The sequence below is a fragment of the Oryctolagus cuniculus genome, chromosome 12, assembly GCF_051225735.1.
Source record: "Oryctolagus cuniculus isolate XC-2025 breed Fujian yellow rabbit chromosome 12, ASM5122573v1, whole genome shotgun sequence".
Lineage (NCBI taxonomy): Eukaryota > Metazoa > Chordata > Mammalia > Lagomorpha > Leporidae > Oryctolagus > Oryctolagus cuniculus.
The window spans coordinates 9,444,751-9,471,715 of record NC_142878.1 but is presented as its reverse complement, the minus strand read 5'-3'; the positions used below and the strand labels follow the sequence as shown (position 1 = coordinate 9,471,715).

The 26,965-nt window shown below is 54.1% G+C and overlaps 1 long non-coding RNA gene across 1 annotated transcript in view; it reads right to left on the bottom strand.

Moving 5' to 3' along the window:
• LOC103345210 (uncharacterized) overlaps window positions 1-23,946 on the bottom strand; it is a 42,974-nt gene extending 19,028 nt beyond the window's left edge. The window contains exon 1 of the long non-coding RNA XR_001792301.4: window positions 23,748-23,946. This is a non-coding gene — a long non-coding RNA (uncharacterized LOC103345210). The remainder of the gene's footprint in view (window positions 1-23,747) is intronic.
• Window positions 23,947-26,965: the final 3,019 nt, after the last annotated feature.

Genomic DNA, 26,965 nt, shown 5'->3' with positions numbered 1-26,965 from the left:
GCCACCTCACAACACCCCCCACCCGGGAAGGAGGATCCCAGCATTTCAGAGGGAGTTTTCTCCCCACCACACAAGCTGTGCAACCAGGAGTAACTCTAAACAACAAAAACCCGAGCTCATTTCATGCACCAGTAAGAAGCGAGCCCAGCCCCAGTAGGCGGGGCTTAGCGCACTGAGTCCCTAGTGCGTGAGCCTCCATCAGGATCCAGAAGGAAACAGAACTCCAGGAGGTGGGCTGAGTGCTTCCACGTGCAACACACAGACACACAGCAGCTCACAGCAGAGGGAAATCAACCAGAAACCGACCAGAATGCCAAAGAACAAAGGAAAAATACCCAATAAGAATAAGGCAGACTACGAACTCGCCATAGGAGCAATACAAATCTTCAGTAATGGAGGCTGAAGAAGAGATCAAGGGTATGCCAGAAAAGGAATTCAGAAAATGGTCAGATTCCTTAGAAGCAATCAGAAACAAATTCATGAGCTAAATGAAAAGCACTCCCAAGAAATTGAGATTTTTAAGGAGAAGCCAGAATGAAATACTGGAAATGAAGAATTTAATTGGCCAAATCAAAGATGCAGTGGAAAGTCTTAGCAATAGAACAGATGAAACAGAAGAAAGAATTTCAGAACTAGAAGACAAATTTCTGGAAATAATACAGTCAGACCAAATACAAGAAGAAGAAATTAGAAAATTAAAAATCACAGTTGGAGATTTAGCAGATTCTATCAAACTTACAGATCCTAGGAATTCCAGAAGGTGTGGAAAGGGAGAAGGGATTAGAGGCCTTCTTAATGAGATCATAACCGAGAACTTCCATGATCTGGAGAGACATCCAAGTGCAAGAAATACACAGAACTGACACGACCAGAAAAGAACTTCACCACAACACATTGTGGCAAAGCTCACCTCAGTGAAACACAAAGAACAGATCCGAAAATGCACAGGAGAGAAACCACAAATCACATTCAGAGGAAACCCAATTAGACTCACTCCGGACTTCTCATCACAAACCCTACAGGCAAGGAGACAATGGCGAGACGTATTCCAAGCCCTAAGAGAACGAAACTGTCAACCCAGAATACTGTACCCTGCAAAACTCTCTTTTATGAATGAAGGAGAAATAAGGATCTTCTACAACAAGCAGAAATTCAAAGAATTTGTAATTAGGCACACGGCCCTACAAAAGAAGTTGAAAGCAGAAATTGACCCAGCAGAAGTATAAATGAAACTCAAAATACTACACAGGACTATTTAAGAAAACATAGCTGGGACTGGCGCCGTGGATCACTTGGTTAATCCTTCGCCTACAGCGCCGGTATCCCATATGGGTGCCGGGTTCTAGTCCCGGTTGCTCCTCTCCCAGGCCAGCTCTCTGCTGTGGCCTGGGAGTGCAGTGGAGGATGGCCCAAGTGCTTGGGCCCCTGCACCCACATGGGAGACCAGGAGGAAGCACCTGGCTCCTGGCTTCAGACTGGCGCAGCGCCGGCCGTAGTGGCCATTTGGGGGGTGAACCACTGGAAGGAAGACCTTTCTCTCTGACTCTATCTATATATCTACCTGTCAAATAAAAAAAAAAAAGGAAAGAAAACAAGGCAGGGCAAAGACAGTATTTTACAATAGTCACACTGAATGTAAATGGTCTCAACTCCCCAGTTAAAAAACACAGACTGGCTGAATGAATTTAAAAAAAAAATCTATTTGCTGCCTACAAGAAACATACTTTACCAACAAAAGCATGCAGACTAAAAGTGAAAGGATAGAAAAGATATTCCATGCTAACAGAAACCAACAAAGAGCTGGTGTGGCCATCCTAATATCAGAGAAAATAGACTTTTAACACAAAAATGATTAAAAGAGACAAAGAAGGATACTATATAATGATTAAAGGATCAATTCAACACAAAGATGTGACTATTATACATGTATATGTACCTAATTAAAGGGCATCTGGTTATTAAAAAAATTGCTAAGGCGTTTAAAGAGAGATATAGACTCAAATACAACAGTAACAGGGGACTTCAATACCTCACTTTCAGTAATGGACAGATCCACCAGACAGAAAATCAACAAAGAAACTCTACAACAACAAAACAAACAACCCAGTTAAGAGATGGGCCAAGGACCTAAACAGACATTTTTCAAAAGAGGACATCCAAATGGTCAAAAGACACATGAAAAAAATGTTCTGGGTCACAGCCATCAGGGAAATGCAAATCAAAACCCCAATGAGGTTTCACCTCACCCCAGTCAGAATGGCCTCATACAGAATCAATAAACAAATGCTGGGGAAAAGTACTGTAATCCACTGTTGGTGGGAATGTAAACTGGGTAAAGCCACTGCGGAAGACAGTGTGGAGACACCCCAGAAATCCGAATATAGACTTACCATGTGCCCCAGCCATCCAACTCCTGGGAATTTACAAAGGGAAATGAAATCAGTAAACAAAAGAGCTATCTGTACCCCCATGTTTAATGCAGCTCAATTCACAATAGCTAAGACATGGAATCAACCTAAATGCCCATCAACCAAAGATGGATGAAGAAATTATGGGTATGTACTCTGTGGAATACTACACAGCAGTAAGAAAAATAATGAACTCTGATCATTTGCAACAAAATGGATGAATCTGGAAAACATCCTACTTAGTGAATAAGTCAGTCCCAAAGGGACAAATGCTATATGTTCTCCTTTATCTGTGAGAATTAATAGCGCACCTCAAACAAAAGCTGTAGAAGTGAAATTGACACTTTGAGAAACAATGACTTTAGCAGCCCTCCTCTTGACTGTCAAGGAACAGTTTTTTATTTTTATTTTTTTCTTTTCTTCATACTGTATGTTGAACTCTTTACTTAACATAGTTAATTATATGTGTATGAATTCAACTGAAAATAGATCACAGTAAAAATTAAGAGGGGGAATAAGAGGGAGGAGGAAGTTTGTAACTGTAAAGCCGTATAGTTCTGCACATGGTCCTATGGCCTTACTTCTAAGGGTACAGTTTAAGAACTTGCCATGGGACCCCAAATCTCATTAAAATTGGTAGTAAAAATGCCATCTTAATTGTAAAAGTGACCATATTAAGTGTTACAGTGATCATGTAGATAGGATTAAGTGTTAAAGAGATCACATAAATACCATCAAGTGCCTGGTAATAATAACAGAATTACAAGGAGAAAGTGTCCAACATGGGGAGAAGTCCACACAGCAGACTCATAGAATGACAATTGCTTTAAGTAACACTCTGACCCCTGAATCAGCCCTTCAGTCATTCAGAAGTGGCTGAAAAGCCCATGAGAGTATTTCAGGCATGGAAATACAAAACATTGTGGCAAAAAATATCCTACATGAAGGATCTAAGTGAGATCCCAGTGGAAAAAAAGGGGCCATCAAAGAAGGAGGTACCTTTCTCTGAAGGGCAGAGAGAACTTCCACTTTGATTATGGCCTTGTCTAAATACTGACAGAGTTTATGGTCACAAATGTCTTCCATAGCCTTGGCAGCTAAAGGCAAGAGCCTCAGGTGATCACTGATGTCATAAATAAGAGTGTTAACAACAGAAGTCACTGTGTACTTGTGCTCCCCATGTAGGACCTCTGTCCTTAATGTGTGGTACCGTGAGAATTAACTGCAAAATTTGTTCTCTGCAGGCGCCGTGGCTCAATAGGCTAATCTTCCGCCTGCAGCACCAGCACACCGGGTTCTAGTCCCGGTTGGGGTGCCAGATTCTATCCCAGTTGCTCCTCTTCCTGTCCAGCTCTCTGCTGTGGTCCAGGAGTGCAGTGGAGGATAGCCCAAGTCCTTGGGCCCTGCACTCGCATGGGAGACCAGGAGAAGCACCTGGCTCCTGGCTTCGGTCAGCACAGTGTGCCGGCCGCAGCAGCCGTTGGGGGATGAACCAACGGAAAAGGAAGACCTTTCTCTCTGTCTCTCTAACTCTGCCTGTCAAAAAAAAAAAAAAAAAAAAAAAAACTCGTTCTCAAACAGTACTTTATATGTTATGTGTGTGGGTGCAAACTGTTGAAATCTTTACTTAGTATAGAGTTGGTCTTCTGCATATAAAGTTAAATTAAAAATGAATTTTAATGAAGAGTGGGATGGGAGAGGGAGTAGGAGGTGGGACAGGAGTGGGGGTGGGAGGGTGGTTATGGGAGAAAGAACCACTATATTCCCACCTATGAAATTTGCATTTATTAAATAAAAGCTTTTTAAAAAAAAAGAGTAAGCCCAATAAATAAAAAATTTAATAAAAGAATAACCATCATGATGAAAAGAGTAGAAAAGACATAAAAGGAATAAACACACAGCAATGATCAAGGTATATGAAAAATATGTACATTTTTAATAGAACAATTGCAAAACTTTTTTTTAAATTTTTATTTGTTTGGGAGGCATAGACAGAGACATAGCTGACATCCACTGCTTGGTTTACTCCCCAAAGGCCCACAACAGCCCCCATTTGGCATCCGGGCTGGGAGCCAGGACTGAGTTGAGATCTCCCCTATGGACAGCAGGAACCCAATCCCTTGGACCATCACTGCTGCCTCCCAGGACCTACATCAGCAAGAAGCTGGATTCAGGAGCTAGAGCCAAGAACTGGGCCCAGGCACTGCAAGCTGGGACACGGAGGTTTGTGTCCCAGCCACTCCACTTCTGATCCAGCTCCCTGCTGTGGCCTGGGAAAGCAGTAGAAGATGGCCCAAGTCCTCGGGCCCCTGCACCCACATGGGAGACCCAGGAGAAGCTCCTGGCTTCGGATTGGCACAGCTCCAGCCATTGCCCTCTGGGGAGTGAACCAACGGATGGAGGACTCTCTCTCTCTTCCTCTAACTCTGTCTTTCAATAAATAAATAACTCTAAGAAAGGAAGCAAAGGAAGAAGGAAGAAAAAAAGGAAGAAAGAAGGAAAGGAAGGAAAAAAAGGGAGGAAGGGGAGAGGGACAGAGAGGGGGGGAGGGAGAGGGAGGGAGGGAGGGAGAGGGAAGGAGAGGGAGAGAAGGAGGGAGGGAGAGGGGGAGGAGGAGGGAGGGAGGGGAAAGGAACAGATGAAGGGAGAAAGAAACTGGGGAGGGCTCGCTGGCCACAGGTTCCCGGACCCAATGGATGCGTGGGCCTCCCTACCCAAGACATGGCGGATGAACGCAGGGCTCCTCACCCAGACCCTGCGGATGTGCGTGGGGCTCCCCACCCGGACCCCACAGAGGTGCACAGGGCTCCCCACCCGGACCCCGCAGAGGTGCACAGGGCTCCCCGCCCAACAACAGCAGCACTCCCGCACTTCTCACACCCACAGGGAGGGGCGCTCTCCAGGACAGGACATGCATTAGGTCCCAAAACAAAGCCTCCACAGGGTTTTAACAATGTCGTTCATTAGAGAAGTATGGGGGGCATGTCCCCAACAGCCAAGGGCTAGGTCAGATCAAGGCCAAGGAGCCAGGAACGCAGTCTGGGCTCCCATATGGGCAACAGGGACCCTAGCACTTGAACCACCACCTGCTGCCTCCCAGATCCCACGTCAGCAAGAGGCTGGAATTGGGAGCAGGGCCAGGACTCAAACTCGGGCAGCCAGGGGTGTGGGCACCCCAAGTAGCATCTTAGCCCCGGGCCAAACACCTGCCCTCGATAGATTCTAAAAGATGGATATCAGACACTGCATGTTCTCCGACCACAACAGGATAACCCCAGATATCTGTAACAGGAGAAAACTGGAAAAATCAAGAAAATATGTGACGCTAACCACACACACTGAACCAGTGAGCCAAGGGGAGACAATCACCAGAAAACACATAGAGCAGAATGAAAACAAAACAAGCCAGCCCTCACAGGGAGACTGACAGCTGTACATAAAAGACAAAAGACCTCAGATCAACGGCCTTACGGCACGAGGGAAAAGCAAGCCAGACCCAAACGCGGCAGAAGGAACGAGACCATGGAATGGTGTGCAGTCAACAAGGCAGAGAATGGATGCACTGGGCGCTCTGGAACGGCCACTAAAATGGGCAGATCTCCAGCCAGAATCACAAAGATCCGAAGAGAGAAGGTGCAAAGTGTCCCACCCAGCGCCACACAGCCAGCCAGAGGCAGAGCCGGTGGGACCTCAGGGCCTGGGGCCTCGGGCTGGGCTCGGGTTTGCACGGTGTCGCTTCCCCCACTCAGCAGCAGGCAGAAACCACGGCTCTCAAAGCTGCTGCTACCCCACCCTCCTCCCTCCCGGGAGCTCCAAGCCCCAGGGCCTGCAAGTACCTGCCGGCTCTTGCCCTGGGGCCCTGCACTTCCTCACCCGCCCAGGAGGCGGCAGCCTTGTCCTGGGCTCATCAGTAAAGTTCCACCGGTGGACAGGCCACCCACCTGCCCAGGACAGCTCAGCCAAGGCCTCTGGACACAGGGCCCAGGGTGGGTGTGTTCTGTCTCAGGGCTGCTCTAAGAGATGACGCAGAACTCTGTGGTTTGAACAGAAATCGACCAAACGGGTGTCCCCGGCTCAGATCCCAGCATCGGCCAGGCTGCGTTCCTTTCTGGAGCCACCTGCACGCCTTGACTGGCAGCCCCTCCTCCATTTTCAAACCAGAAAACCCGGCTGTCACCTTCCAGGGCCACTGCCCCTCCCACTGCCCGGACGCTGGGTTGACACCGGCCGGCCTGCTGACCCCTGCTAAGCTTCCTCCAAGCTGCTTAGCTGCCCGAACTCCATCTGCAGCAGCAGCGCCCTCTGCCGTGGAGGTACCCCGGGTCCTGCGGGAGCAGGTGCACTTGGGGCTCAGTACCCTGCCCTCCCCAGCCCGGATGCTTACAGCAAACCCAGCCTCAGCCTGGAGCCTTCGAGCTCTGCCACCTGGGGTTGCTGGCCTGACAAGCCTGGGCCTGGGGACACCAAGGAAATCGGGTGTTTCGGGGTGCGTGTGGCCACTCGCGTCCACCCCTGTCATTCGCAGCCACAAGCTGGGCGAACCCCGGTGCTTCCCGTCGGCGGCCTGGCACTGAGAGCACGGCGACACCACAGCGCCCCCTGCCGGCCGGCCGCCCTCACGGCGCCCGGCTGCCCGGCTGCACCCCTCAGCACCCGTGCCTTCGCCGGCACCTGGACGCACACCTGGGCGTGAAACAAGGCCTCTGCAGTGCTCACCCTAGACCCCAGGCACTCCCAAGTCTCCCCAGAGGGAAAAGAGAGCCCAGGCCGGAAAACAGAAGGCCTGTCTGCCGCTCAGGCGGCCTGTGTGGGCTCCCAGGTAGAAGCAGGACAATCCTGGGTGGAGAGTGGCTTGGGGCACTCCAGCGGCACCCCCTCCCCCACTTTCACTCCCACCCCCAGGGTGGGCAGAGGCGGGAGGGAGCAGGGCATCAATTTCCATCCCAATTTTCGTCCAAATAATTCCTGAGCCAAACACAGCTTTGTGAGCCTTCAGGGACCCGTGCACCTGTCTCCAACAACTGGATTGGAGAAGGGGGAACCAGGAATACCTACACCCATTCCGAGAGCAGCAGGTGTCTTACGAGCTGTTATGTACGGAGCTCTGTTCTGCGCCAAGTCATCTGCTAGGGGTGTCAAAGGGATGGATGATGAACACACACACATCACACACACACACACACACACACACACTCACTCACTCCTGGCCCCTTTACTGCATCCACATAATTGCTTGCCATAGCACTCACCACCGCCTGAAATACACGTTACTCTTGCGCCATTACCACACGCGTGTGCACATGCACACCCACCCTCACTGCTGTGTCCCTAGCACTTCGCAAAGTCGCCTTTCACCATAGGAGGCGCTCTACTGATGCTTATTGATGCAAGAAGCTCACAGCACTGTCTCCTGATTCACTCCCCTAAGCTTCCCGAGACCCGGGGCTTACAGTCTGTTTTGCAGCAGGCGGAGCTGCGCTGGGGAGCCGGTGACGGGCATCAGCTCTTCCGACTGGAGCTGGAAGCAAACGTGGCTCTGTGGGGTCTGTGCTCTCGGAGCCCCCCTGCAGATACTGAGCTGGAGAAACCACCGCTGTCGTTGCTTAAAATGTTACGCTCTCAAGTGACAAACTAATAAGGTGAAATTCATGCGGCAAAGAGTCAGTCTGCTTAAAAATCCCTCCCTGTTCTTTGCCTGTGAAAATGGCAAATAAAACCACTACCAACACAAATGAAGGCCAGGAAACTAATCAGAGAGCAGAAGCCACATTGAAATAAAAATCCCACAGGTGTGAGCTGAACACTAAAGGACTCCAGATAGAATTGTTAAAGGGACCTGAGGTTGGCAGTGCTTCCTGGAACCCAGCATGAATATGTAAAAATTGTAAAAATTCTACATATATAGAACTATGTAAAAGATCTGAGCCCATGGGGCCAGCGCTGTGGCATAGTGGGTAAAGCTGCCCCCTGCAGTATCAGCATCCCATATGGGCGCTGGTTGGAGTCTCGGCTGCTCCACTTCTGATCCAGCTCTCTGCTGTGGCCCGGGAAGGCAGTGGAGGATGGCCCAAACCCTTGGGCCCCTGCACCTGCATGGGAGACCTGGAAGAAGCTCCTGGCTCCTGGCTTTGGATCAGTACAGCTCCAGCCATTGCGGCCATTTGGGGAGTGAACCTTCAGATGGAAGACCTTTCTCTGCCTCTCCTCTCTCTGTGTAACTTTGACTTTCAAGTAAACTAAATAAATCTTAAAAAAAAAAAAAAAAACCTGAAATTATTAGCAAGATAGATGGGCTTGATACGAGTTTGAATTTAACTGAGAAAGAATTAGTGAACAGGGGCTGAAAGTACACAGGAGGAGACAGACACAGGAAGACACACGGTCGGAAACCAGGGAGAGGAACGCGAGCCGCACCGCGGTGCCGGGGGTGGTGGAGACAGCTGGCACACTTGGCATCAGAGCCCGAAGGAAAGGAGAGGGGGGCAGTACTGCGTGCAAGGGCCTCAGACCACAGGTTCAAGCAGCCTGACTCCCAGCAGGACGAAAAACAAGCAACACCAGGGCGAGGCACATCACAGCGGGCTGATAAAAACGGAGAGAAGTCCACCTCTGAGAGAGACAAGCTGGAAGCCGGCAAATGCGGGAACGGCCACACTGGACTTCCGTACCCAGAGGAGACTGCCAAGAAATGAAGGGGAAACAGAGGCTTAAAGCAACACTGAGAAGCTTGGGAAACTGTAGTTAATTTACTTGAATGAAAGAGAAACAGAGACCTTTCCCATCTGCTGGGTCACTCCCCCAACAGCCAGGGGCTCCGTCCATGTCTGTCAAGTGCGTGGCAGGTTCCCAAGTACTTGAGTCATCACCTGCTGCCCCTCAGGGTGCACTCAGCAGGGAGCTGGAACTGGGGGTGGAGCTGGGAGCCAGACCCGGGCACTCCAATAGGAGATGGGGGCATCCCATGTATTATCTTAGCTGCTGCTCCAAACGCGTGCCCTCGGTAGAAAAAATTGAAAGGATAGTGCATGTCTAAAAACACACCCAGAGAGAAAATCAGGTGGGATTTCGCCAGTGAGTTCTCCCAACATTTGACACTAGTCCTGTCTTCCAGAGTGTAGGAGAAAATGGGGCTGGCGCTATGGCACAGCAAGGTAAAGCACCGGCCTGCAGTGCCAGCATGCCATATGGGCACCAGTTCAAGTCCTGGCTGCTCCACTTGCAATCCAGCTCCCTCAGTAGTGAGAGCCTGGCAAAGCAGAAGATGGCCCAGTGTTTGAGCACCTGTACCCATGTGGGAGACCCGGAAGAAGCTCCTGCCTCCGGCCTGGCCCAGTGCCGGTCATTGCAGCCATTTGGGAAGTGAACCAGAGGATGGAAGATCTCTCTTTCTGTCTCTACCTCTCTGTAACTCTACCTTTCGAAGAAATAAAATAAATCTTAAAAAAATAAAACCAGAGGTATTCTATCCCACATTAATGGGGGTGAGAAGAGAAAATTATAGGCTAATAAACATTTAGAGAAAATGTAAAGATATAAGAAAATATCCTACATTCATGGATCGGTACACTCAGTCCTCCTTAAGAGATTGATGTAATCTGATTCTTCAAATCACACAAATATTGACACACAATAGCAGTTGAATAGTGGGCAAGGATGCCAAATTAAGAAAAAGAAAAGCCAGCTTAAGACATGACATACTCCGATTCCACATACACAACATTCTGGAAACAGTGTAGTTACAGAGGAAGAAACCAGATTAAAGGGTGCCTGGGGTTAGTGTTAGGTCTGGGAGGCAGCTTGTACAGTAAGGCAGGAAAAGCAAGTACAGAAAAATACTGGAAAGAAGCACAACCTCTCAAAATGTCAGATGACAGACTAAGAAAAGCAAAGCAAACAAAAAGCAAAGCATTCAAGTTTGGGAACCGGGGCCAGCACAGGGACGGAGCGGTTACGCTGCTGCCTGCATCGCTGCAGGCCCCACATGGGCGCCAGCTGAGTCCCGGCTGCTGCGCTTCCGATCCAGCTCCCTGCTGTGGCCTGGGAAAGCAGCAGCAGATGGCTCAAGTGCTTGGGCCCCTGCACCCACGCGGGAGACCCTGAAGACGCTCCTGACTTTGGCTTGGCCCAGCCCCAGCCATGGCAGCCATTTGGGGAGTGAACCAGTGGATGAAAGACCTAACTCTGCCTTTCAACTAAGTACAATAAATCTTTAAAAAAACAATAAAGTGAATGCAGTAACTCAAGGTCAATGGCTATCAGGTCACTCTGAAAAATCCATTGTATTTCTATAAACCAACAGCAAACATGAAGCAACAAAATTCCTGGACTCTAGTTCCTGCACCTGCACTCCACGCCCTGCTGGTGGCTGGGAAAGGCCCAAGGGTTTGGGCTCCTGCACCCACGTGGAAGACCCCTGTAAGATACACGTTTATCAGCTGAAGTTTACATCTCCCCCCACCCCCGACTTTCAAATCAAATCTTTTACTAAAAAAAAAAAATCCCCCCAAAACTGCTTCCCTGAATCTAATCACAGGGAAGCCAGTGAAATCTCAATGGTGGGCATCCTACGAAGTGGCCCTTCCTCTTCCAAATGTCAGTCATGAAAGGGGTGGGGTGGGGGATTCTAAACTAAAGGAGATTAAAGAAACTTGACAAGAAATGCCCCCTGCCATCCTGGATTGGACTCCGGGTATCTTTTTGAGATCTAATGATCAAAACATTCGCCATTTTAAAGGACAAGGTGCAGTGAGGCTTTTAGCTTGCTCACCAAGTTGCACAACCGCTACCTTCCCCAAAGCCCCGCTCGGCATTAGAAGCCACTTCCTCCGAGCACATCCCCACCCCCACCCCCACCCCGCCTCTGCCAGCCACTGACGCCCTGGATGCCTTGTGGGTTTGCTGTTCTCGATGTCTTGTGCAGAGAATCGCGCAACATGTGGCCTCGTGTGTTTGCATCTTTCACTAGCATTTCATCACGCCTTCAAGGTTCACTGTGTTGTAGCATGGATCAGTTCTTCACATCTTGCCGTGGCTAAGTAATATTCTATCGTATGGATTTATTGCTTTTTGTTTGCACGTTAGCCAGGTCACGGCCATTTGGGTGGTTCTGCTTTGACTCTGACTAAAGCCGCTATGAAGCTCCGAGTGGGTATTTCGGCGTGGACACATGTTTTCAGTTTCCTTGGATGCACACCTAGTAGAGGAACCGTCCTAGCATATGGTAACTGTGTGTCTAACTTTCTCGGGAACTGCCAAAGTATTTCTTGCAGCTGCTGCTCCATCTCACATTCCTACCAGAAACCCAGGGAGGTTCCAACTGCGCTGCCTCCTTGTCAACACTGGTTATTTCAGTTCTCTATGCTCGCCATCCTCGGGGCCTGAAATGGCATCTCGTGGTGGTTGGATTTGTACTTCCCTGAGGACTTGCTGTATCGAGCATCTTTCCATGTTCCGCTTGGCCATTTCTTTGGGGAGAAGTCTATTCAGATCCCTTCTCCACTTTCAACCCATTTGTCTTTTTGTTGGTGAGGTGGATGAATTCTCTATATGCCCTGGAAACCAGGCGCTCCCCGGAGAGCCAACTTGTAAACAATTTCTTCTAGCGTGTGGGCTTTTTGCTTCCTTGATAGTATTATTTGATACCTTTGATGAAAGTCCAATTTATCTATTTTTGCTTTGATTGCTTGCGCTTTGGGCGTCCTATCCCAGAAACCATCACCTAATCCCAGGTCACAGAATTTCCAAGCTGCACTCTTCTCTGCGGGTTTAGTTTCAATCCTTACATTCAGATTTATATTCGAGTTCTTTTTACATATGGTGTGTGGGTAGAGATGCAAATATAATTTTTTGGAATGTTGATATCCATTTAAACTGGCACCATTTGTAGAAAAGACTTTTTATCCATGCGCTGGTCTCGACCTTCTCAGAAATCCATGGATCTTTAATACGAGGATTTCTCTGAACTGTCAGTTCGATCCCATTGATTTATATGGCTATTCTTGCGCCAGCTTTGAGGACTGCAGCTTGGTAGTAAATTTTGAAGGAATTGTGCCTCTTCTATCCTCATCCTTATTTTCAAGATTTTGGCTGTTCCAAGTCCTTTGAAATTCCATATGTATGAGAAGACCAGCTCATCTATGATTGCAAAAGTGGGGGAGGAGTGCAGTGGCCTCTTTCACCCCCGATTTTAATAATCTGAGTCTTTTTTTTTTTGTCTAGTTACAGATTTGTCAACTTTTTGATCATTTCAAGGAACTTTTGGTTTTATCCATTTTCTCTACTGCTTCCCTCTCTCTTTCCACCGGCTCTATATTTACTATCTCTAAGCATTTCACAAGGTAGAGAGAGGGAGGGGGGCATTTGGGGATGGGACAACGGTGCGAGCTAAGACGTGGGTAGGTGAGAGGTGCAACACTTTGAGCAAACCGTGGCAGGTGGGTGCAGCAGCCCCCGGAGCTAGGTAGAAAGAAAGGGGAGCCGCAGAGGTGGGGAAGTAGGCTGGGGAGGCAGCCCAGCTACCCTCGGCGGCTCCCGAGGGCCCGGCCCTCTGCTGTGCGGTGCATGGGGACAGCAGACAGAGCCTCCCCAGGCGGCCCCTGATAACGCTGGCAGCCTCCACTCGCGTCTCCCTTAGGTGGGGCTGGGCCTTCGGGGGGCAGAGTCCATGCAATGCCAGTCCTCCCATGTTCCCCACAGCCTGGCCTCCCCAGGCAGGCGCCTGTCCCCCACTTGACGTCGGCCCTGGTGGCCCATGGTTTTGTCCCTCTGCCCAAGTCCAGCTCTCTCCTGCAGAGTTCCCTCACTCCTTCTGGGAGGGGTGAGGAGGTCTCCATCCCTTCAGACACGAGGGTGGGCCTCACTCCAGGAACCTCCACACCAGAATTGCCCAAGTCTCCCTGTCCACGTGCCCCGCCCACCCGCCCACGGCCCCGTGGCCAGCACAGGAGGAACTGGGCGCCCCTCACTCCCCCTGGCCCAGTCTCATTGCTCAGGGACAGAGGTGATACAAGGACAAGGGACTGGGACACAAACGAGGGTAGCAGGAAAGCAGCGCAGGGCGCGCCCCTGGACAGGGCAGCTGGGACACAGGCCCAGTGGAGGGACGAGCGAGCAGGGCCCTCAGCTGGGATCAGGTGCACACCAGGCCGTGGGTGCCAAAATGCACTTTCTGCAGTGTTCCCACGCAGGGCTCCGGGGCTCCGAGTCCTGCCTTTCCAACTTCCTGGGGGTGCTGGCCCCTGGGACTGTCCTGGGGGACCCCCACGGAGTCCCTTCTCACGTTCCCTCCCCTGACCCCTCCGCAGCCACATGCTGCTCCCCCGTGGGGTTCTCATCTCTGTGGAGAGCACACACCAAGCACACAGCGACCTCAGGAGCTAACATTGTAAGAAAGGGAAGCTTCAGTATTTCACCAGCATCAGAAAAACAGAAACAAAGCACACAAAGAAGGCTAAAAGAAAAACAGGTAAGACAGAACCAAAAAAGGCTACAGGGACCGGCGCAGAGAGGGCTCCGTCAGAGAACAGTCCCTACGCAGCCGCGGCACAGGCGGGAGGCGGGGCCCCGAGGAGTCCGTGGCCGACTGTTGGACGCGGGGCTGGCCGGCTGCAGACCCGGAGCTCTGACCCAGCCCACGTCCAGCAGCTTTGGGAAACTTCCAGAAGCTGTCAAAGCCGTGAGCCGAGAAGGCACTTGTCCCGAGATGCCACTGCAGGGCAGTCACACCTCGCGGAAGGTAAGTATTGCAATGGAAGGGCAGGGCTGCCCCCTGCAGACAGTCCTGGCGGGCAGCACTCCCAGCCTCTGCCTCTGCTCCAACTCCTGGGGTGTGCTGGCCCGGGCCCACGCTCCTTAGCCCGGTGTCCCCAACTCCACGCTTTCCTTTGCACCTGTACCCTCCTGGTGTCCATCCCCCCTACACAGGACACCAGCCACCTGGGATTAGGGACCAAGTTCAGGACAGCCTCATCCTAATTCATGACTTCTACAACTTCTATAGCTCCTGCAGCAGGGTGCTCAGGTGCCGCCAGCTGCCACTCGGTCCTGAAACTTCCCCCTGTGGGTCACGTCCACAGCTGTCTCCCACTGAAAGACAAATGTGGCAGCCCAGGGACACCGACCCGCTTCTAACCTTGTGGGGTTTGTCCCACCTGGGCTATGCTGGGTACGTGGGACGAGGGGCTGGCACACCCAGCCTCGGGCTCATGGAACACTGGGGAATCGGCTCCCAACCACGGGGGGCAGCTGGAGGCAGTGGACAGCCAGGATTCCTTGCCTCACAAGGGCCCGAGAACTTCGTGGTCAGGGCTGCAGCCTCGCTGGGGCTTGCACCTTTGGGTTTGATAGAAGTTAGCTCCGCCTTTTCCAACACCGATGGCACTCGGGGCCTCGCGGAAGGATCCTGTTCTATGCAAGAGGCCTGGGAACCGAGCCTTTGGAAGAATGAAGAAAAGATCCAAATAGAAGCCCAGGAATTTGCATCCAGACCAGCAAGTATCTGTTTGCTAACTGGTGTGTGGGTATTTATAATATCTGGTTCTTTCAAAAAGAACGGGAGGCACCTCCCAAAATCGACGTGCGATATGTCGATAAGCACGTTTAAACTGTCCGGTCAAGCCGAACGCTCGATTACGTTTAACTCTTGAACTCAGAGTTGAGCTCCAGATTCTGCTCTGAACTTCCTGGCAGCCGAGGCAGAAGCGGCCACATCCTGCTTCCTAGTCCTCACTTCTGCCGCCTCGCCGGCTCCTCCTCCCTCACCCCGCCACTGAGGTTTCCCAGTGCTGCAGCGAGCCCCTACTGCGTGCCAGGCCCACAGCCAGGCACAGTCAGCTGAGGGTGTCGCTTTGCCAGTGACGATGGCCAGAACCAGCTCATGGTCTTGGAATCGCCCGAGAAGGGCGTGGCTAGCATCTTCCAACAGGGGAGAGGACGGGTGAGAAACAGGGCACCATGGCGTGCAGTGAGGGCAGGCACAGTTTCCTAAAAGCCCACCCATGGGTGGCGGGGACTTTACCCTGTTCTAGCTGGTGACATGCTGAGGGCCTCCCTGGGGACAACCTTTCTCACACACGCGCCAATGTCGTTCAGAGGTGCAGACACGAGTCCTGGGTTGCATTTGTCACTTAGCACACTAACGTTGAGACCGCGCTTCCAGGGCCACGGAGCTGTCACCCGTCACTGCAGCCCGCCCCAGGAACAACTCTCAGAGCAGCCTCCTCCCCCTCCCAGCCTCCCGAATATCGAGCCGCCACCCCTCCTGGAAGCTGCCCTGAGTGACCCACGCCCAGCTCGTTCAGGCAAGATCCCTGGTCCCCGAATTGCCACATGAGCTTCCAAGGTGTTTCCTTAGGCACGTGGGACCTCTTCGGACCACCAAACACTGTGTTTGGGGGAGGGGGGCCAGTTAGTGGCCAGCATCCGTCTGCACAGGAAGTGCATCGCCCAGGGCACACGTGGTGTCCCCGGAAGGAAGGGCTGTTTCTGTTTGCTGCTATGGACCCCAGTGACATGTCCGTCGGCCAGGACACAGGTTAGCCTCATCACGGCCCTGCGCGTTGAATAACTGAGGCTCTTTGTCCTCGATCATGGAGGGGCAGCTGTCCTCGGGTATCCTGTCCCTGGCTGATAGGGAAGACATCCGGAGGTGTTGACAGGTGCTCTGGGGGGGATCGTGACCCCCAAGATCCTGTACCCCGCCCCAGTTCTGGCGATTAGCCGGAAGGGCTCGGAGAAGCCAGACAAGCTGTTGCGCTCATGGCCACGGTTCACAGGAGGAGCCAAGCTCACACCAGCCGTGCAGCAGGAACGCGGGCCGCTTCCAGGAGAAACACAGCAGAGCCTCCAAGTGTCCTCCCCGGGGAGTCACCCCGACAGTGCCAGCAGCGACGCGCGACAACGCACGCTCCCCAAGCCCTGGCGTCCAGGGTTGTCACTGGCAGCCCCATGCAACTGACCTCAGCCGCTCAGCCTCCCTGAGGTCAAAGCGACTCTGCAGGAACAACGCAAAGCCCCAGACCCGCAACAAGCCATCTGCTCTATAGCACCACGTTAGCGTCAAGTGCACGGAGCACCAGAGGTCACAGGTATGCAAAGACGATCTTAGAGGAGGGGCGTCCCACCCTGGGCCAGCAGAGAGCACCCCCGGAACATGCAGAGTTCAGGAAGCCCCTTACCGCCCACAAGTGGAGGCGCCGAGCTAGACTAAGGGTGGGGGCAGCAGCCAGCCGGGGGCCCAGAGCTGGCGGGTGAGGGATCACACACCCAGTTTGTTCTCGGTGCTGGGACACCACCCCCAGGGGAGGGCACTTCCCTTAGTGAGGAAGACCCCAAACCCACCAGCTGAATACAGTACAGAGTACGAAGATGAACTGGGCACCGTTAGAGGACCACAAAAATTTGAGCCTCTCCCCTCCCTGGACCTCCAGCATCCCAGCTTTCTCCTGGTGATGGAGGTCAGCACACAGGGAAGGGAGGGAGGGGCGTGGAGGGAGGCGGCAGCCCACTCAAGGTGCTGCACCGGTTCTCGGGTCCAAGTGCCCATGCTGGCCAGGGCTCAACTAAAGGGACTTCCAGCTTGGGTCCTGCCCACGCCACTTCTGTGTTGGGGGTTCCTTGGCTCAGCAGGTGCAGCCACACTGCCTTTGGCCCACATGCAGGCTTTGCTACCCCCGTGTCCTGGCGTCCCTGTCTGCCCAGAGGCAGGCCAGCAGCTGCCCAGGCATCCCTGGACTCGCCCCGCCCCGCGCTGCTCAGCCTGATGGTAACAGCCCTGAACCGGCAGGACTGGACGCCTCCCCCGCCCCACCCCCGGCAGGGAGTGGAGACTTCACACCTGCCCTTGCCCTGCCTCTGAGAAAGCCACGTCCGGGTCGGCAGCACGTGCTCATTGCCAGGTCACCTGTGCCAGCCCCTGGCCCAGCGCCCTGCCCCCATCACGCAGACACCAGCGGCAGACCCAGGGTCAGGCAGGGGGCTTCACAGCCCACCGCGTGGCCACCTCATCATGAGCCATGTGCTGGCGGCCACTCTTCACACCCACCCCCGCCCCCCATCCCCGGGCTCACTTCCCAGGCCGCCGTAACAAATCACCACCAACTCGGCTGCTTCGAAGGGTCAAGGTTAACAACTCAGTTCTGAAGACCAGAAGTCCAAAGTCAAGGCGCTGGCTGGATTGGCTCTTCCTAGAGACCCATGTCTTTCGAGTCACGTTCTCACATCAGGCCCCGTCACAGCTCGGGGGCCCCGTGCTGAGGGCCCCGCATTTTGTAAGAGCTGCAGGCATTCCTGCCCAACCTTTGCCCACAGGGAGGCATCATCTCTGTTACACTGAGCGGCAAATAAATCCGCCCTTGCTCCGTAGAGGGAGACATCGCAGCTCTCTTCCAAAACTGCTCACTTGGACACGCCCTTGGAAAGATGGTGTGGGATGCAACTCCAAAACAGTCTCCCGAGAGGGCGTGGCCCAGGTGGGGAACCGTTTGACAGACCAGCCTCCCGGCAGAAGCAGGCGACAGTCACGGCCATGGTCTCCAAGCTCCCACAGTGGCTGGGGCTGAGCTGGCCAAAGCCAGGAGCTCCATCCGGATCTCCCACGTGGATGGCAGGAACCCCATCGCTGCAGCCATCACCATCGCCCCCAGGGCCCACATCAGCAGGGATCTGGAGTCGGGAGCGGAAGCCTGGATTGGACGCAGGCCCTCCCATGTGTAGACTCTCGGCACACATCTGCCCCTGCTCTCCTGTGGTTCTGTCTCCCCACTTCTTGTCCAGCAGCCAGGGTGGGGTCTCCTTGGAGGCCCTGCAGCCCTTCTGCCTCCTCTCCTCCCACATGGTTCCTGACCCACACTCGAACTGGGGCCTGGGTGGCCGGAACCACATGGGGCCAACGCACCTGTACTCTCCCCCGATAGCAGCGACCCTGGCAAGTGTGCAGCGGGTCAGCTGCCTGGGCTCTGCACGGAGGCCACTGGGTCCCGACGTCCAGCTGTGCCCCTCGCGACCTCCACAAGTACTCCCCTTGCCCAGACTCCTCACTGACAGGATGGAGACGCCAACAGGAGCCTCCCGTGGGGCTGTGAGGAAGCGGGCACGCGGGAGGCACTGAAGACAGCACGGGCACAGGGCAAGAGAAGGGGTGGCACCCACGTCCAGTGCTGCAGTGTAGACGCTGCGGGTGGAGGGATGGGAAAGGCTCACCCTCTGCCTTCCGACAGCGGAGCCCAGAGATGGCCCAGTGCAGGAAGGGGCTGATGGGACGCATAGCAAGGCAGCTGGAGCTGAACACCTGACCCGCCCACAGGTGACACCCCCAGACTAAGGATGCCACAGGGCGAGGGCTCCAACCAGATTATGCAGAAAAAAAAAAGTGGTGGTTCAGAGAGGGTGGGTACCCCTTCCACAGAGCTCACCCTCCCCAAAGTGCTGCCGGTCACACATCAGCCACCAGTAGAAAGGGCCGGGAGAGGGGGAAGAAGCATGTTAATTTCCAGTGGGTCCCCGGGGCAGGCAATCGCTCGATGGTGAGGAGGACCGTGGGCTGCCCACACTGTATCAGAGGGCCTCGCTCCGGACCTGGCTCCGTTCCCGACTCCAGCTTCCTCCTCACGCTCACCCTGGGCGGCAGCCAGCAACGGCACAAGCCCTTGAGTCCCTGCCACCCATGTGGGACACCCAGCCCGGCCCGGCCCGGCCCGGCCGCCAGCAGACGGGCACTCTGGCTCTGTCTCTCTGCCTTTCAAAGAAATAAAATAGCTAAAAATGCAAAAAACCTTGATTGGTCAAGTTAAAGACTGACATTCCCCGCAAAGCCCCCAAGCAGATCCTACTGCGAGTACATCTTTACAGGGACTTTGACCTTGGCAGGAAAGGCGGGGCTGCTTAATGTGAGGGTCCTTCCGAGAGCTGGTGAAGAAATACCGGAATCCACGCACAGGTCTTCCCTAAGTGCGTTTTCTACGAGCTTCCCGAACATCGCTCAAGCACACTGGTGTGTCCGGCACTGGCCGGCAGCTGGGAGACAAGCCAGCTGAGCCCTATTTATACCGTATACAAAGAGACGCTCCACCATGACACAAGGTCGAAGTGTTTAAAAAAAATAATGCAATTCACACCTTGGAAGAAAATCGAGATTATAGGAGTATTCCCTGCCCAGTCAGGCAGCTCAGAAGCTGTGGAAGAAGAGGAGGCACAGCCGAGTGCGGCAGACTTGAAGTTTCTGGAAGGTGAAAGGTCCGCAAGCCACTCCAACACGTACACGGCAACGGGACCAGGAGGCTGGCCATGCTGGCGGCATCAGGGCAAGGGTGCGTCTCTGCTAGGCGGTGTCAGCACGGCTGCCGTTGTCGGCCAAAGAGCAAAATAGTCACAGTTCCCATGGTTCAGTCTGCACAGCGTGGACTCCTGCCCCCACTAAGAGGCCACACGACCAACCGGAAAGGATCAGCACAAGAACGCATGGTCATCCCCTCCAGTTCACACCGCCTCCTCATCTCCTGCAGTTCACACCGCCTCCTCATCTCCAGTTCACACAGCCTCCTCATCTCCTCCAGCTCACACAGCCTCCTCATCTCCTCCAGTTCACACAGCCTCCTCATCTCCTCCAGCTCACACCGCCTCCTCATCTCCTCCAGCTCACACCGCCTCCTCATCTCCTCCAGTTCACACCACCTCCTCATCTCCTCCAGTTCACACCGCCTCCTCATCTCCTCCAGTTCACACCGCCTCCTCATCTCCAGCTCACACCGCCTCCTCATCTCCAGTTCACACCACCTCCTCATCTCCTCCAGTTCACACCACCTCCTCATCTCCTCCAGTTCACACCGCCTCCTCATCTCCAGCTCACACCGCCTCCTCATCTCCAGCTCACACCGCCTCCTCATCTCCAGTTCACATCACCTCATCTCCTCCAGTTCACACCACCTCCTCATCTCCAGTTCACACAGCCTCCTCATCTCCTCCAGTTCACACCGCCTCCTCATCTCCAGCTCACACCGCCTCCTCATCTCCAGTTCACACCACCTCCTCATCTCCTCCAGTTCACACCACCTCCTCATCTCCTCCAGTTCACACCGCCTCCTCATCTCCAGCTCACACCGCCTCCTCATCTCCAGTTCACATCACCTCATCTCCTCCAGTTCACACCACCTCCTCATCTCCAGTTCACACAGCCTCCTCATCTCCTCCAGTTCACACCACCTCCTCACCTCCTCCAGCTCACACCGCCTCCCTGCCTCTCAGGAACAGAACCCAGTTTTACTTAGGGTTGCCTGGCTCAGACGGTTCCCAGCCTGCAGCAAGATGCAGCCATGTGTTAATTCTGAGGGAATACACACAAAGCACAGGTGTTATATGCTACGTTCGAGAAGTCTCTTTAAAGAGAGAGTCTGCGCTCCTCTGCACCTGCCTCTGCCCTGCTGCTTGGAATGAGCATGTGATGGCTGGAGCTCGAGCAGCCATCTTGGAACACAGGGCTGAAGAGGACACAGCCATTCTCTAGGGAGAGCAAAACTGAACAAAGTTTGCAAAGTCACAACAGCCATCCTGCCTGCTCAGCCTCCAGACTCCTTGATAAGAGACAGAAATCAGTCATCCAATTTAGATTTCCATTGTGCTTTCTCCACTGTATGCACCAGAACCTAATCCAATTAACCAAACGGCTGCCCTTAAAATGTGCCCAGATTTACCAGCAGCTAAAAACATGCAAATTAAACATGGGTAAAGTCATTAAAAGCAGATTAAGTGTTAATCCATGTTATGGGCAAAGATTCAGAGAAAGGAGTTCTCTATTCCACTGTTGTTGAAATGTGAATTACTTTTGAAATCCACACTTTCCAAACTTGTGAATTTCCATGTGAGACTTGTTCAGGATTCTGCTGGGTCTCTGTACCAAGGGAAACTCACAGGAGGGAAGCAGCGGGTCCCAAGGCTTCTCTCCTCTCCAGCAACCCATTCTCGATTCCTTCAGCCGGGACTGTCTGCTGAGCCTGGGCCAGCCCTGCCCAGGCCATGGACGCCGCACCTGCTCGCTTCCCAGCCCTGGGAAGTGCCAAGCAACGCCCTTCTGGACCCAGCGCACGCTCACTTGCCCTGCTATCCAACAGCACCCTTCCTCACTGTCTAAGCCACGCCCCACCAGTCCTGGGGGCCCCCCCAGCACTTCCCCAGCTACCCCCTACCTAGAACACTGCAGGCCTGCAGGGGGCGTGCTGGGGGACAGCCCCTGGCAGGCCCAGAGGCTCATAGAACCTGAAGTTCCAGGAATCCTGAGTGAGCCCGGCTCTCCCACGACCCATGACTCAGGGAGCTGAGTTCGGCGTGGCCAGCTGGGGGCTGGCGTACCCCTTCCCTGCAGCTCTGCTCCCGTAGGAGACTCCCTGGTCTTCCATCAGCCGCAGGAGGCGAGAGCCTGCCTGGGCAGGGAGGAGGCTCGGGCTTCCCACGCCCCTCTCGCCACCTTCATCAGTGCCCTCCTTGCGCCAGCCACATCAGTTAACCTTACCACTTCCGCTCTCTGAAGCTCCCCCATCCTGAAATACCTCACTTGCCACCAAGTTTCGTTCCATGAGTGTCCCACCCAATAGGGACTAATGTTGGCGTCCTCTCCAAACTCGCGTGTCGAAGCCCAAGCCCCCGTGTGATGGGATTGGGAGCGAGGGCCACGCTCCCAAGGGCAGTACTGTCCCCCTGTCCTCTCGAGGTGCCAGAGATGGCCTGTGCCCACCACGGGAGGACCTGGTGAGAAAGAGGCCATTCGCAAGCCACGGAGCGATCTGCCCCCGACACCAGGTCAGCGGTGCCCAACCTGGCTGGGGCTTGCAGCTTCCAGGAGAGTGAGAAATAAACGGCTGTTGCATAAGCCGCCCCATTGGTGGGCTTGCTTGCGGCCACCCCAGAGAGACCCCGGAGAGTAAAGGTGGGCCCCACCTCCCCCCAGCGCTCAGGTTTCCCTGCTGGGCGTCAGAGGACGGGCTTCAAATTCCACAGAGTCAGCTTCGCCCTGGCACACGCGGCCACGGGTCAGCCTGGGAGTCAGACTCCAGACCTGTGGGCGGCGATCCTGGGACCCACGCCCCCTAGCAGGCAGGGACGTGGGACTGCGCACTCACCCAAGGCGTCCACCCACAGGAAGTCGGTGCTGGACTGGCCTTCAGCGGTGTCTCAAACCTAGACAAGGGGGCCTGGGTCTCCATCCCTGCGCAAAGCAGTCACCCAGGGCAGGCTGCTAAGGGCAGCACAGCTCTGGGGCAAGCAGCACCCCGGGGTGCCAAGGGAGGGCTGGGGTGGGGTACATGGGAAGAGGGGCGTGCCAGGAAGGGACCCTGCTCTGAGAGGGGCTCTGGAGAGCGCACCTGGGCTGGCCCTGCAGTTGCAGGCTGCCGTGAAATGGCTGGGACCTGCTCTCCTGCTCCCTCCCAGCTGTCCACCCCGGTCGCGCTTGGGTCTGCGTGGATGGCTGGGAACTTGCACGTTAACCAGAGCCCATCTGGAGAACAAGGAAGCCCACGCGGGAAGTCTGATCAGCAGGACTGCAGGCACCTGCAGGAGACCCACGCAGAAACACACCGGGAAGCACCGTGGGCGCTCACCTTTCCCAGGAAGTACCCTGGAGAACGGCTAAAGGAACAGGTGGGAGTCACTTCAACCATCTTTCTTGGTAACCTCACACAGGTGGACTTTAAAAAGTTGGTGGAAATGGAATTAAAAGTTTTGTTGGTGGGAAAAAATTTGAAGTTCATGCAGATAGAGGATTCTTTTAAAAAAAAAAGTACATTACAAAAAAATGCACAGAGTTCGAAAATTTCGCACCCAAATAAACCTTTAATTCCGTTTTTCCCCACAAACTTTTTGAAGTCCCCTCGGCACTTTGAAAACATTGTCGTTTGTAGACAACGTAAAAAGCATTACGCTGGGCGTTTTTCATGCTGTCTTTCCAATGTGCAGTTTGCACACAGCATGTCTGAATCTGACCAGCCATACTGCAAGGGCTTGGTGGCCTCGCGCGGTGAGGGGTGGCCTTCTTGGGCCACACAGCTCGGGACAGCGGGCAGGGGCTGCCCCACAGCCGCGAGTCTCACCCTGTAGGCAGCGTCCTAGCTTACTGGCTCCCAAACTTGGCCAGCACACCCAGAGCCTCTCAGGAAAGCGCTGCCCTCAACGCTCCCCCACCCCAACTTCGGTAAAATACACACAACAGCTGCCACTCGGCCACGCACATCCTCCGCGCCGGGCAGTCATCACCGCCGTCCATCTCCAGCAACGTCTCAGCCCCCCAGACTGAACCCTGCCCCCATGAAACACTAGCTCCCCACGCCCCCCTCCCGCACAGCCCCTGCTAACTACCGGCTTCGCTCTGCTCGCGCCGCGGGAGCCGGGGTGGCCTCCACAGAGCACACGCTCGTCTCTCCCAGGCCTGGAGGCAGCAGGGTGGGTGCTGGGGAGGACCGGCCCCTGCTTCCAAGATGGCCCCTCACGGCCGAAGCCTTAGGGCAGAAGAGCAGGGGAGCGAGCTGCCCACGGCACCTTTTACAAGGGCCTGATCCCACCCACGAGGCAGCAGCCCTCGTGGCCTAATCACCGCTCAATGCCATCGCATTGGCAACACCTGAACTTTAGCGCAGCCACATTCACTACCATTCTGCCTCTGTCTGTGATCTCGGCTGCTCTGGGAAGCTGAGATACGTGCAATCGTGCACGTGTGCTTTTGTGCCTTGGCCCGATGTCCCTGAGGTTCATCCAGGCTGCGGCAGGTGCCGGAAGCGGCTTTTTCAGACGGAATAGTGTTATTCCATTGTACGGATGGACTGCATACAGCTTAGCCAGTCTCCGGTGAGTGGACAGTTGTGCTGCACAGTGCTGCTGTGGACATCAGAGGACGGACATCTCTGTGTGCCTCTGCACGCCCAGAAGTGAGGTTGTTGGATCATATAGCAATTTTCTTTATTTACTCTCTATTTTTTTTTTCAGGAATACCAGCCCCCTTTTCAACACAGGCCTATTGGAGTTTAAGTCACATACAGTAAAACACATCCCTTTACTGTGTATTATTTTGGTGCATGTTGGCCACTCCCAGAATTGAGATTTGAGCGCTTTCATCATTCTAGAAAATTCCCTGCACCCTGACACCCCCGATCTGATCTGGTGACTGTGCCTATGGTCTTGGATTCCAGAATGTCATATTTCTCTTGAGCAAATCCCCAGGAGTGGGATTGTTGGTGTGTCCGACATTCTCAGAGATCCCCCCATGACTTTTCAACGTCATTTTGCTGCCAAGGAACCCCCAAACTAGGTGAAGGTGCAACAAGACCCGCACACGTGGGTCCGCGTGCCTGATGCACAGAAAGCCGACCACGGACACCAGGTGGAGGAAGAAGGTCGGTGCTTAGTTGCAAACTGCAGAGCGAGGAGCTGGACCGCGATGGCTTCATTCTTGGGCTCCCCAAGGGGTTGGGGGTGATGGTTCTTACAGACTGAAGTTGGGGCTGAGAGGTGTGTGTTCAGCTCCTGCTCACGTTCCTGGTTGGCCCGTGGTGCCGGTAATCTTCCTGTGAATGGGCAGCAATGCTGTGCTTCTTAGGGAGTTTTTACGGCGGCTGAGGGGGCTTCTGTGAGTCTAGGGGGTTCCATACAGGCTGGGAGGTCCCAGACCTGGGATTTCCCTGCCTGGAGCTGGACTTCGCCTAAACTGCTCCGGGCAGCGCTGGCCAACAGGGTTTTATCTGCTGGAGAAGCAAATGGCCTCTTGCATCCAGTGATTAGAACCCTGTAGGTCCAAACAAATAAAAATGTGGGCTCCTGCCTTCATGACCTGTGGCTTTAACCACTGTGTGGTACACTGCACTCTTTAAGATAGTGTGTGTGTGTGTCTGATTGCCATGTGGTAATTGTACATTTTCACAGAGTACAGCGTCATGTTTCAATGTGACTACAAGTAACGATCGGCTAAGGTTAACCCACCTCGGTGGATTCCTTTTGATAAGCAGTTCATCCTGAAAGACAGCTGGCACCAGGGGAGGCTGATGTCACTCCTGGCCTCCACACTGAGGGAGCTTCGCACAGGGGTTCAGTCGCAATGTCAAGGGTGCCTCGGAGACTTTAGTCTCGCAACCTTGAACATCTAAACCCGTTTAAGTTCCTGAGTGCTGAGTGACTGCGGAACGTTTCCTGCCTCCATCCTGAGCCACGGAGGAGCAGGTGGAGCCCCTGGAGGAGCTGAGTCAGTCCTTCCAGTGCCGGGCACCGCTCCCGGGTCCGCCCAGGGAAGCCAGAGCGGAGTTGAAAGGTCGGTGCTGGCGAAATCCAGGAGATTGGGAAATGGGGTGGGGCGTCTCGGACTGCGGTTTTGCTGCTGAGACAGCAAAGTGGAGGTTTGAAGATGCAGCTCTGAACAGGGTGCTGGGTGTGACTCTCCAGGGAGGCTGAGAGGGGACCGAATTCCCCAGTGAGGTGGCAATGACAGGACCGTCCTGGCTTCAGGAAGGGCCAGGGCAAGAGGACATCAGCCTGGGACGGCCAGGCAAGGTGGCCTGGGGGAGTCCAGGACGCCTGGGCGGGCCTTGGACTTCCTGCGTGGACTCTCACCCAGGTCTGAAGGGCAGTGACACCCCCCCACCCCTTACATCTGCCTATCATGGCCCGCCCAGGTCACCAGGCTCCTGTTGGCAGCTACCTGCCCATGCCCTGGCCCTGGGGACAGCAGACAAACGGACTTAAAATCACCCACCAAAACTGTTACCAGAGCAGGGCAGACCTGGGTCCCCCAAAAGCCCCACAACCCCCTCCAGCTACACAAATTAGGACAGTGCCTCCACCTGTGACAGTACTACAGACTGGGTAACTCGTGCATTTAAAGAGATTTATTCCTGCCTGCTCTGGAGGCTGAAGTCCGGGATCAGGGGACCAGCATGGTGGGTTCTGGTAAGGGCTCTCCTCTGGGTTGAACCAAACCACTGCCTTCTCACTGTGTGGCCACAGGAAGGCAGGAGGGCCAGGGCGCTCTCCACAGTCACTTCCAGAGGGACACTAATCCCACCCACGAGGGCTCCACCCCATCACCTAGCGGGTTAGGACTGCAATATGTGAACCTGGGGGTCAGGGGCGGGGGGACACAAACATGGAATCCACTACAGGCAGAAGTGTATTTTTTTTAAATAAAAAAATAACTTAGCTGATTTTATTTTTCTCCCTTGATAATAATGGTAGACACATTCCCAGAATGCCCACTGCATGCCGGGCACCTGCTGCAGGCTTGACCGGGAGTGCAGCCGGGACCAGCTCCCGTCGCATTCTACGCATGAGGAAACTGAGGCTTGGGGACATCACCAAGTTTTCCTGTGGGTACAGAGCGTGGAGGTCACCCGGGACCCTGGCGAGAAGGAAGCCCCCCGTGAAAATCCCGGTAACAAGGCACTCGGTAGTGAGGGAAAGCCCCTAGCCAGCAGCAGTCTGCCTCGGATGCGCACCGCCCGGTCACAGCCCTCTCAGCAGTCGTCAGCTTCCGCCCGACCCCCCTGCCCACTGCTCCCTCGCACTGGATTTCAGTAGATCCAACTCTGCTCACT